This window comes from Rhinatrema bivittatum, chromosome 3 (genome assembly GCF_901001135.1).
Source record: "Rhinatrema bivittatum chromosome 3, aRhiBiv1.1, whole genome shotgun sequence".
Taxonomy (NCBI): domain Eukaryota; kingdom Metazoa; phylum Chordata; class Amphibia; order Gymnophiona; family Rhinatrematidae; genus Rhinatrema; species Rhinatrema bivittatum.
Genome location: NC_042617.1, coordinates 372,266,736 through 372,279,941, shown reverse-complemented (window position 1 = coordinate 372,279,941; position 13,206 = coordinate 372,266,736). Strand labels below are relative to the sequence as shown.

Sequence of the window (13,206 nt, the reverse complement as noted above, 5' to 3'; positions counted from 1 at the left end):
ATTAATTGTCACCTTTTAAAACATATGTAAGAGGTAATTTTCAAAGGCAATTACATGCATAAAACCAGGTTTGTTACCTGTTTGAACACAGCCCTGGCTTTTATGCAGATAAAAGTACATATATAACACAATGTCATGCCTTCTTTCACACTAATGCTAAAAAGATGCCCCGGGGGTGAGATCAGGATTTGCACTCATGGTTTTGCTTTTCTGAAGCATTCATGTAAATCCATGAGCACAGCGTTACTCCCGCTCTTGAACAGGGGGTTGCTTTGCACGCACACGTTGTGCAGAGCTCTGTGCACACCCGCAAATTTTCAAAGCAGACTTCAGCCCGAGTGTGCTGCTCAAGGTGTAATTTTTTAAAACATTTACTTGTAGAAATGCGCCTAAATGGGCTTCTTTAAAATTACCCTATGCTTTTCTGGATACTTAAATGGGGCATTCCTGGAGAGGTGGAGCTGCAGCTGGGAAATCATTTATGTGCATACCTTTCATTTTTTAAAAACAGCAGCCTAAATGGATACCTACACATGGGAGGCCTGTTCCCAAGCAGGCATCAATGTGGGGTAGATTTTCTAAATTTGCGCGATCGCGTACTTTTGTTCGTGCAGCAGGCGCAAACAAAAGTACGCTGGATTTTATAAGATACGCGCGTAGCCGCGCATATCTTATAAAATCCGGGGTCGGCGCGCGCAAGGGGGTGCACATTTGTGCAACCTGCGCGCGCCGAGCCCAGCGCGGCCTGCCTGTTCCCTCCGAGGCCGCTCCGATTTCGGAGCGGCCTCAAAGGGAACTTTCCTTCGCCCTCCCCCCACCCCCCGGCCCTATCTAATCCCTTCGGAGCAGAAGTAAGTTATGCACGCTGGCTGGTGCCGATTCCCCAGGACAGGCCTAATGGCCGCTCTCCCGGCCGACCCACACCCCGCCCCTCCCTGCGCAGACCACACACCCCAGCCCACCCCTTTACTTCTGCGTGTAACGGGGGTTATGCACATGGCCAGGCCCATTCTAAAATGCGTACGGCGTGCGCAAGGCCCTGACATGCGCATAACCCCTGCTTTTTATGCACGTAGCTTTTATAAAATTGGCCTGTAAGGTTCCTCTCTCACAAGGTTTTCCCCCTCTTCTCCAATAATATCTGCCTTTTTCAAGCACCTTCCTCTCCCCATCAGGTCTCCCCTTTCTCCCTTACAGGGTCATTTTTCAAATCGTGTTGAGGTCCTAACACGCATTAAATGGCATCTAACATACGATACACGTGTGCTAAATATTGCGACGTGAGCAAGCATGTAAATTATATTATGAGTATGCAAATGGAACAAGTTTGTGTCTCCTACTGCATTTTGCGGCGATTTAATGCACAATAATGCTGGATTTAATGTCTGAAATAGCAACATCTTTTTATTGTATTAGAGGGGTAAAAACGTTTTCATTGCATGACAGTGGCCGCTATCACAGATCATGCCTATTACCATGGCTATTATTGCCCATGAAAAAATGAGGCCTTCCATCAGATACACCTACCAAGCCCTCCCGTGCCAATAAAACACCTTTTTTTACCTGACTTGTCTTCCTAAAGCTACAATGTTGGGGGGAAGTTTACTTGTAGTGGGATACTGGCTACGTTAGGATGCTCGATGCTGACAACAACAACCACAACAACAGGCAAGAGAAGTTCAACGCTCTCCTAAGAAAATCCCTGCACTAGATCCACAGACACTGGCCCCATCGATAGCATTGGGGCCCACAGCAACGCTTGTTATGTAAAAGGGCACGGCAGCGATACAGGGAGCACATCTTTCCTCCACGGACCACATTGCTGGGAATGCTGCCAAAGCAACATGTGTTTAGCAGGTATTGGCTCAGCTCTCAGGCTATCATGGAATTAGATGAAAAACTCAGAAGGGATCTGCATCATGTCATTCCGGGCCTCACCAAACTATTGTCCACCCTGCATTTCAAGGCATCTGGCTCCTTCCACATGATAGTCAGGGTCATCGGAAGAATATCCCAAACCTCTTTATCCTGCTGTCTGGGCCAGGTCATAACAGCTGTACGTGACCTCATTGATTGCTACATAGCATTCCCTTGTGACATGCAGCACTTGATGGAATTGAAGTGAGAGTTTTATGCTATTGCCAACTTTCATGAAGTCACTTTTGATATGATCTGTGTGGTACCACTACCTCGTAGTATCATTTGTGTCAGCATGAATGAGCAGCATCGGTTAGTGGTCAGTAGGCTTGAGGATTTTCAGCAATCTTTCTGTAATGTCATAAGAACATAAGATATGCCATACTGGGTGAGAACAAGGGTCCAACAAGCCCAGTATCCTGTTTTCAACAGTGGCCAATCCAAGTCACAAGTACCCGGCAAGTATTCAAACATTAGATTAATCACAAGCTACTATTGCTTATTAATTAAAGTAATAGCAGTTTATGGATTTTTCCTCTAGAAACTTATCCAAACCTTTTTTAAACCCAATTACTCTAATTGCTATAACCACATCCTCTGGCAATGAATTCCTCAGCTTAACTATGCACTGAGCAAAAAAGAATTTTCTTCAATTAGTTTTAAATGAGCTACTTGCTAACTTCATGGAGTGCCCCCTGGTCCTTCTATTATCTGAGAGAGTAAATAAACAATTTATATTAACTTGTTCATGCCTTTCATTATTTTGTATACTTCTATCATATCCCCTCTCAGTTGTCTCTTCTCCAAACTGAACAGCCCTAACTTCCTTAGCCTTGCCTCATGGGGCAGCCGTTCTATGCCCCTTATCATTTTGGTCGCCCTTCTCTGCACTTCCTTCAATGCAGCTATATCCTTTTTAAGATGCAGTGACCAGAACTGTACACATTATTCAAGGTGTGGTCTCACCATGGAGCAATACAGTGGCATTATGATAGCCTCCATTTTATTTGCCATTCTCTTCCTAATAATTCTTAACATTCTGTTTGCTTTTTTGATTACCACAGCACACTGAGCAGCCAATTTCAGTGTATTATCCACTTTGATGCATAGATCTCTTCCCTGGGTGGTAACTCCAAAGATAGAACCTAACATTGTGTAACTACAGCAAGGGTTGTTTTTCCTCCTGCAATTTATCACAATATGCTTGAGATTTAACTAGGCTGCATAATTTTGTGTCATCCACAAATTTGATCACCTCACTCATCATACCCATTTCCAGATCATTTATAAATATATTAAAAAGCACTGGTCCAAGTACAGATCCCTGAGGCACTCCACTGTTTACATTTTTCCACTGTGAAAACAGACCATTTAATCCTACTCTCTGTTTCCTGTCTTTTAACCAGCTTGCAATCCACAAAAGGACATCACCTCTGATCGCATGACATTTTAGTTTTCTTAGAAGCCTTTCATGCAGTACTTTCTGGAACGCCTTCTGAAAATCCAAATACACCATCATCTATTATTTACCTTTGACCACATGTTTATTCATCCCTTCAAAAAAATGTAGGAGAGTTTTGGAGCAAGGCTTCCCTTTGGGTAAATCCATGCTGGCTTTGTCACATTAAACCATGTTTAGCTAAATGTTTTGTGATTTTATTCTTTATAACAGTTTCCACGATTTTTCTTGGTACTGAAGTCAAGCTCCCCGGTCTAAAGTTTCCCAGATCACCCCTGGTACCCTTTCTAAATATCGGGGTTAAATTGGCAATCTTCTAATCTTCAGGTAAATGAATGATTTTAATGACAGGTTACAAATTAATTGAAATAGGACTGAAATTTCATTTTTTAGTTCTTTCAGAACCCTGGGGTATATACGATCCAGTCCAAGTGATTTGCACCTCTTCAGTTTGTCAATCTGGCCTACTATGTCTTCCAGGTTCACCGTGATTTGGTTCAGTTCATCTGAATCATCACCCTTGAAAACCATCTGCAGAATGGGTTTTTCTCCAACATCCTCTTCGGTAAACACCAAAGCAAAGAATTTGTTTAGGCTTTCCACATTGGCCTTATCTTCCCTAAGTGCCCCTTTAACCCCTTGATCATCTAACAGTCCAACTGACTCCCTCGCAGGCTTTCTGCTTCAGATATATTTTTAAAAAGTTTTTATTATGAGTTTTTGCCTCTACAGCCAATTTCTTTTCAAATTCTCTCTTAGCCTGTCTTATCAATGACTTACATTTAACTTGCCAATGCATATGCTTTATCCTACTTTCTTCTGATGGATTCTTCTTCCAATTTTTGAATGAAGATCTTTTGGCTAAAATAGCCTCTTACACCTTACGTTTTAGCCATGATGGCAATCATTTGACCCTTCCTTCTACCTTTCTTAATGCATGGAATACATCTGGACTGTGCTCCTAAGATGGTATTTTTTTAGCAATCTCTACCCCTGTTGCACATTCTTTACCTTTGTAGCTCCACCTTTCAGGTTTTTTAAAACTATTTTTCTAATTTTCTCAAACTTTCCCTATTGAAAGTTTAGTGCTAGAGTCATAGATTTACTTACTGTCCCCCTTCCTGGCATTAATTCAAGACTGACTTCTTGGTACTGACCTCTGCCTGCCTGACCATTCTTCTGCCTGCCGTCTGGAACTGACCACTGCCTGCCTGACCATTCTGCCTGCCGCCTGGAACTGACCACTGCCTGCTTGACCATTCTTCTGCTTGCCACCTGGAACCGACCCTCGCTTGCCACGACTATGCTCGGACTGACTCTGGTATTGACTCCCGCTTTGGCTGACCTCTCTTGGACTGATATTCTGGCTTTGACCTTTGCGCTTCACTCGGACACTCTCTTCCGGCCCCCGGTGACCTTCGGGCCTACGCACTTGGATAACAACTGCGGCTTCCACATGGCTGGACCTGCAGGCACTGCCTGTCTCATCCAGAGGACCTCTCTGAATTGTTGCCTTCCAGAGGTCTCCGGAGCATCCTGTTCTGGTGTAGTCCACTCACTCTGCATCAGCCACGCACCCTTGCTCATGGTGGACACACTTCTCCAATACCTCTCCGGGAGACCACCGGAGGCCCATCTAAGTCCAGGTGGTCCGGGTACCCAAGGGTTCAACCTGCAGAAACCCTGGACTGTTATTGGTGAAGCTCCAGCTAGCCTCTGTCTCCTTGTGTGCTCCGCCTCCTGGTGACAGGCACTCTCTGGGTCCAACCAGCCCTATCAATCCTGCACCAGGCCAAGGGTTCACCTCCAGTGCAGCACAAGGGAGAGCGCTAGATGTAGTGTATTTGGATTTCAACAATGCCTTTGACACGGATCCATACAGAAGACTTATAAATAAATTGTGCGCCCTTGTTATGGATCCTAGAGTGAATGACTGGGTTAGAAACTGGCTGAGTGGGAGGCAACAAATATTAGTGTTAAATGTAGTTTTCTCTGAGGAGGGGTTGTTACTAGCAGTGTGCCTTAGGGATCAGTTCTTAGACTGGTTCTTTTCAGCATTTTTGTGAGTGAAATATCAGAAGGGCTTTCAGGCTGATGATACCAAAATCTGTAACTGGACAGCCAGGAAGGAGTGGAAAACATGAAGAGGATCTAGTGAAACTAGAGGAATGGTCTAAAGTCTGGCAGCTAACATCTAATGCTAAAAAATACAGAATAATGCATTTAGGTTGCAAAAACCCAAGGGAAAAGTATAGTACTGGAAGTGAAATCTTTTAAGCACAAAGGAAGAGTTGGATCTGGGGGTAATTGTATATGATGATCTTAAGGTAGCCAAACAGATGGATAAAGCAATGGAAAAAGCCAGAAAGATGCTTGACCGCTTAGGAAGAGGAATCGACTACAGAAAAAGGGAGGAAATATTGCCCCTGTATAAGTCCCTGGAGAGACCTCACTTGGAATACTGTGTACAATTCTGAAGATTGCACCTTCAAAAAGACATAAGCAGGATGGAGTCGGTACAAAGGGTGGCTACTAAAATGGTCAGTGATCTTCATTCTAAAGCATATAGGGATAGACTTAAAGATCTAAACATGTATACCCTAGAGGAAAAGCAAGATAGGGAGATTTGATAGAAACATTCAAATATCTCAAAGGTGTTATGATCCTGCCCGCGGACCCCATCCAACGGACAGGCTCTCACCTTCTCTCCTGTGCCGGCCTGATGCTGCTGTCTTCATCATGGCCCGGACTGCCACCGAGCCGCGTCTCCCTTCATCTTTGCGGCCTTGCCACCTTTGATGCCACTGTTGTTGCTTCCTACTGCGTGGCTGGAGCCGCGCTGCTGACTCCTCCTATGAGGGAAGTCCCTGCTGGGATTCCCTCATCCTCTGCGGTCCAAGCGCCACTGTCGGAGCTCCTCTTCATGGCAGGAGCCGCCTCCGGCCTGCTCTGTCCTCCACCATGCGGCAGGATGCTGATTCAGGTCTTGGCTCAGCCCTCCAGCCTCTGGGGTCCCTCTAGACGTGGATGTGTGCCTCTTCACCTCTTTTAAAGGGCCAGAAGCAGGAAGCACTCTTTGGCCCCACCAGATGATGTCTTCAAGGCTCTTCCTGGTCCTGTCCTATATAAAGGCTCTGCTTCAGTTCTTCAGGGCCTTCGAATTGAGTCCCACGAGTTACATCTCCCTTGGGCTTTCTTCAGCTTCCAAGGAGTCCATCTCCTGCTCCTGTCCAGATGACGACATGTTCTTCGTGTTCTGATGTCTCAGTCTGATGTTCCAGGTCTTGTCCCTCATTGGATCTTCCTCGTGGTATGTTCCAATCCTCGGCTTCCCTTCCTGAAGCCCTGGAGTTCCTCATCTGTATCCAGTTGTCCAGATGTCCCCTTGTCCAGATGTCCAGATGTCCCCTTGTCCAGATGTCCTCTCTTCTAGATGTCCGCTTGTCCGCCTGATCAGATGTCTGGACATCCACTCATACTGATGTCCTCTCATCCAGATGTCCGTATGCCCAGATGTCTACTCGTTCAGATGTCCAGATGTCCAGGAGTTCAGATGTCCAGATGCCCTTGCCTTCGGAGGTACCATTCTCTTGTGTACTGATCTCCTTCGTTCCTTCTCGATCCTGAAGAATCCGCAGCCGCCTTTGCCATCCACGGACTTCATCTCTAGCCATTCTTTGTGGGAGTAAATCTGTCTCATTCGGTGTCCGTCTTCGGTGACTGGAGTCCCCTTCTGGCTGGACCTCTCTCAAGTACTGTCTGGATCCTTCTCTCCATCCTGTGCTTGTTCTGATCTCTGCGTGCTCCGCGACCAGCCTCTCAGGTTGTGTAGGGCATGCAGCGGGACAGGGTGGTCCGTGACTAGTCCACGTTGGGCTGTGTAGGGCACTCTGAAGGACAGCACCTTCCAAGTTCCAAGAGTCTTGTCTCTTCCAAGTCCCAAGAGTCTCGTCTCTTCTATGTTCCAAGAGTCTTGTCTCTTCCAAGTTCCAAGAGTCTTGTCTCTTCCATCTTCCAAGAGTCTCGTCTCTCCCAAGTCTCCAGAGTCTCGTCTCTCCCAAATCTCCAGAGTCTCATCTCTTCCATGTTCCAAGAGCCTCATCTCTTCCATGTTCCAAGAGTCTTGTCTCATCCAAGTCTCCAGAGTCTCGTCTCTCCCAAGTCTCCAGAGTCTCGTCTCGTCCAAGTCTCCAGAGTCTCGTCTCATCCAAGCACCTGGAGTCTTCATCTTCGCTATGTACTCTAACTCTTCTCTCGTTCTAAGATCTGGAGTCTCCTGTTCCAGTTCCTTGTCTCTTCGTTTCCAGCCCTCTGCCTCCATCGGACTTCACCGGTGCGTGTTGGCTCAGTGGGGGGCTGACCCCGATTCATTCCAGCTCCTGTGTACTTGCTTCATTCGTGCCTGCACTCGCTCACCTCCTTTGGGGCTCCTCCCTGAGTCACCTCGTGGGCCAAGGGCTCACTCTCTCCCATGAGCAGACGATCGCGCCTCTGTGTCCCTCCTCAGGGCCCGCAGGGTGCGTTCATAACAGTATTCGAAGGCCTGTGCCTGTGATAGGCACAAATTCCTGGACAAATTTTAAATTTTTGTCTGGCCTAACTTTTACCAGAAATTTTTTCTATACATTTCCAGGACAAATTTTTAAATTCTTGTCTGGCGTAAACTTTTACTAGACATTTTTCTCAAGTTTGCTGGACTTATATTTTCTGTTTTGGGTTTTTTTTAGCAGAAATAAAAAAAAAAAAAATTCTGGATTCACGTTTCCTGGTTTTTATGCAGAAATGTTTTCTTCAAGTTTCTGGATTCATGTTTTCTGTTTTTAAGCAGAATTCTTTCCTCCAGTTCTTGAACTCATGTTCCTGTTTTTAAGCAAATCTTTTCATCAGTTCTTGGACTCATGTTTTTTGTTTTTAGACAGAATTTCATGTACTAACTTGCTTGCCTCCCACTGCTGCCTCGAGAGTCACCAGAGGCCCCTTCTCTACCTGCCTGCTTCCTACTCTCGCCCCCGGATTACCTAACCTTGTTTTTCCCCCACCTCCTGCTATTTTTTTTTCTCTAGCTTCTCTTCCCTGTTGCTCTGACTCTCTCTCTCCGTTGCTCATTTCTCCTTTTCTTTATTTTTGCTCTCTCCCATTTCTCCCGTAGATGCCGCCGAGCCGAGCCAAGGGAAGGGACAGCGCTCCGCCCCCACCGTCGACGCCTTGACGACAAAAAGGCGCGCCGGGGGGTTTAAAAGAGCGCCAGGCTGACCGGAGGTGCCACACGCCGGCGTCGTGCGCCGAAGGAGCATGACAAAGGGGCATGCCCCTTTGTTCACCCCTTCGTTCGACCCAAGAACAGACAAACCACACTGCATAACTTCCCATCATACAGAGCCAAACATGGACACCGACAGAGCTGAAAGAAAACCAATCCGGATCTGCTGTAATCGGGGTAAGTATAGACGCACACACCATTTCACAGCATACAACGTGAACAACCCAAAAAAAACAAAAGCTTCTAACCCAAACAACCTCATTCATATTAAAAGAACCAATCATGCTAACGTGAGCAAAATCTTTATGCTAACATTTCTATTAGTAAATGCATAATCAATTGCTAAAAAGTTCCCTGTAATCACAGACCTACTATTTGACACTAAACCAAATTTCATAGCTATAACTGAATCCTGGCTAAAAAAATCTGACAGTCATAAAAAATCAATTAGCATACAGAAACTATGATATCTTCTCAATCCCCAGAATAAACAGAAGAGGGGGTGGACTACTACTAATTATTGAAAACCAATTCAAATGTAAATTAAAATCCATTGCACCGCCGCCTAATCATGAAATCACCATTTTTGAAACTTTTAACTTTCAAATCTGTCTCCTATACTGTCCACCCAGTCTACTAGAATTAAATATCTCCCCTCTAATTGAATTTTTCAAAGCGCACCTTGATACAACAAAACCCACCATAGTACTAGGCGATTTCAATCTACACATGGATAAACTGCCCCCATCTAATACCTGCCAGACACTATTAGACGCTATAAACGCACTTGGGTTTCAACTAATTACAGATAAACCCACACATAGGGCCGGACACTCACTTGACCTCACATTCATAAACACTAGCCACCTTGAAGAAAAAAACACTAGCTATACACAAATCCCATGGTCAGATCACCTCCTTATTAAATCCACTTTAGCATTTGCAAATGCATCTGAAATACCAAAAAAGGAACCAAGGGTCATCACTTATTGCCCCTCATTTAAGACTGAAACACTGAAAGACAAAATACAAGATGAACTTAAATCATTTAATTACCCTGACTGTACTACAGTGACAACAGCTTGGATCAACATGACTAAGAAATTAGTGGATAACATAAACCCCCTAAAAACTATAGTCGCTAAAGCTGTAAAACAAAATAACCCATGGTACACCGAACACATTAAGGAGCTGAAACAAAATCTCAGAAAAAAAAAAAAATCTGGAAAAACCATAAATCAGTTGATCACCTGGCACAATATCGTAAACAACTAGCTTTCTACAAAAAAACAATTCTCAAAGCCAAAAAAAGTACTATAACACAAAGATAAGAAAACACTTGAACAACCCTCGAACCCTATTCAAAATAGTTGATAATCTTACCAAAGATACTACAAACTCCCCAGACAACTTACCAGAAAATAGATGCAATGAAATAGCTAGATTTTTTAATGATAAAATTGAGAACCTGCGTACCAAAATACCAAAGTCACCCAAACAAGAAATTAAAATGTGTAAGAGAGACGTGACACTATGGTCTGAATTTGATGAAATAACCAACAACCAGGTAGAGAACATGATCAAACAACTAAATCCCGCCCCCCCCACCAAATAGATTCATTACCCATAGTCGAAATTAAAAAGCTTACTGAAATCACTGCTCCAATTTTTGCAAAAATTATAAACTACTCCCTCGAAGAAAGGTATTTGCCTGAAATACTGAAAGGAGCAATCATTAAACCAATACTTAAGAAGAAAAACATGGACCCCCTTATTCTAGCAAACTACAGACCAGTTTCAAATTTACCTCTAATGGCAAAATTAATTGAAAAAACAGTATAAAAACAACTATCTGAGCACTTAGATAATAACAATATCCTTTACCCTTCTCAGCACGGCTTCCGTAAGCATTATAGCACTGAAACACTCCTACTCGCACTAACAGACAATATACTAAGAGGTTTCGACAGCGGAAAATACTATATTCTAATATTACTTGATTTATCAGCAGCATTTGACGCAGTGAACCACAATATACTAATTAAAAGACTCAAAGAAATAGGACTACAAGACAAAACAATAACATGGTTCAAATCATATCTAAATAACAGATCATTTCGGGTCCAAATTAAAAACACGCTATCCGAAAAGATTACCCTAAAAACAGGAGTCCCACAAGGGTCGGCACTATCAGTGATGCTTTTTAATATATATCTACTACCACTATGCCATCTCCTTGCCGGACTTGGAATCATACACTACATCTACGCTGATGACATCCAACTAATCTTACCAATAGATGAAACTATTGAAAAAACAATGAGTTTAGCCATAATGTATCTGGACATAATAAAGCAACTGCTAAACCTAATGGAGCTGATAATCAACATAGACAAAACCGAATTCATACACTTAGAAAGGAAAAACATGAATATTACACAAACTCCAATAATTCTCAATAGAGATGTGAATTGTGTGCCAGATCGTCTTAACGATCAGATTCAGCTCGGGGGGGGGGGGGGGGGGGGGGGGGGGCCGAATCTGATTGTTAAGATATGTGAATTGGAATCATTTCCGATTCCAATTCACATCGCTAATTTTTTTTTAGAGAGGCCCGCGCCTCTCTGTAAAAACAGCAAGACTTACCCAAGTTAGGGAACGTGCACTATCTCTGGCTGGTCCCACAATATGGAACTCAATGCCCCTTGACTTAAGACTTCGGAGTAAGCATAAACTTTTCAAAACACATCTCAAAACCTGGCTTTTCAAACAAGCCTTCAAGAAAGAAAATGACGCAGGCAAATAAATAAGGCTAAGCGGACTCAGAGCACCCAACGCATATTTTCCAGATACTACTGGAAATTAGCTCACTCACTTTTAACTGTAGTCAAACCTTCAGGATGAATTACCATAAAACACTTAATCCCCCAAGGAATTTCTCCATAGGTAATTTCCTTAGCACAAACCATATTATTCTTAAATACTGTTTGTTACTGAATCAGAATGGCACCATCTATGTAAATTAGGATCTATTCTTTCTTTGATATAGGTGCCCTATTTTAAACCGCTTATGATGGTAAATAACTTAATGATGGTATATAAAAACTCTTAAATAAAATAAATAAATAAATATATCTGGATTCTACGACCCGCAAGAGACGTCTGCATCCAGACTTCTTCAAGCTCATTCCAGTCCTGAAATCTTCTTGACCTGCAGGAGGCGCCTGCCACGGTTCCAAGGACCATCTTTGTTCCTTCCTCTGCGATATTACTCTTCTCCCTGAGTTTTTGCAACCTGCAGGAGGTGCCTGCACCCAGGCTTCCACATCCAGTATCAAGTTTGACCCTTTCATCAAAATAACTCCTAGGATATTCCAATCAGAGTATACTCCACAGCAACTCCAGATTCCTGGGTTCCATATGACCTGCAGGAGGTGCCTGCACCCAGGTTTCCACCTCCAGTATCAACTTTGACCTCTCATCAAGCACCTCCAAGCTTCAAAGAGTATACTCTACAGCAACTCCAGGTTCCTGGGGTTACATGACCTGCAGGAGGTGCCTGCACCCCAGACCTGGTCACGGTTCATCTTGCTCACCTCACTCCTTGCTGGTGTAGTACTAGCTCTGGACTTCTCTCCAGTCTGTGAAGTTCACCTTGGAGCTCTTATCTCCTTGATTTCAACATGGCTTGTTGCCTTGGATCCATAGCTATGATCCTGCATTGCTCCGTTCAAGCGGTGATTTTGACTTCTCTCTCCATTGCAAGCTACTAAGACTATATTGGTGTTTCCTTTTTGTGCCTTGGCGAGCTGTTTGGATCCTGTGTTCACTGTCATTCTCTTCCAGCATCCTATAGCAGCATTCTGAGCTGGTAGAACCTTAATTGGAGTTCATGATTTCGCTACATCCGTTCCTCTGGCGTCCATCCGCTGCTTAGTTAAGGACTATAATTGCCATCTTAAGCTTGCCTATAGCCTGCTGGAATCCTTGCTATCCATGAGCCTTATCATCTACCTACGACAGCTCATCTGACGCAATCCTGAGAGATATTCATCCAAACCCGTATCTGTAAAATTCCTATACGGTGAATCAATATTTGGGCAATGTTCTCTCCACCTAGCTTGATAGACTCTCTACCTGGGTAACATCAAGCTAGGTGGAGAGAACATTGTACAAATCTCATCTTGGAGTGAGTTTCCTCACTCCGAGGGTCATCAAATGTTCACAAGAGACCACTGTTCTGTTCGTACATCTAACATTAAATGTCAAAGGGGACCCTAACCCCCTACACTGATACCTAACCCTCACCTCGAGGTGCTAGGTGGGCCTACCATAGGGATACAAATACCTATCTAGGGAGATGCCATTATGGCCAGGCTTGCACTCTCTCTCTCTCTCTCTCTCCCTCCCCCCCTCCCCAGTGGTTATATGTGGGAAATAGAACAGGTCTGGCTCCTATCACAAAGTCTGATAATGTTATCGCAATTTGCACTAACTTAGCTCTTTGCATAGGTAATTAGCACAAATTGCAATAAAATTAATATTTGCATAAACCACACCCCTTTTGCTA

At 43.9% G+C, this 13,206-nt stretch overlaps 1 long non-coding RNA gene across 3 annotated transcripts in view; it reads left to right on the top strand.

Moving 5' to 3' along the window:
- The window catches only part of LOC115088796, a 73,189-nt gene that overhangs the window by 48,791 nt on the left and 11,192 nt on the right, over positions 1-13,206 (top strand). For all 3 annotated transcript variants that reach the window (XR_003855889.1, XR_003855888.1, XR_003855887.1), the window contains one exon: positions 8,526-8,813. This is a non-coding gene — a long non-coding RNA (uncharacterized LOC115088796). The remainder of the gene's footprint in view (positions 1-8,525; positions 8,814-13,206) is intronic.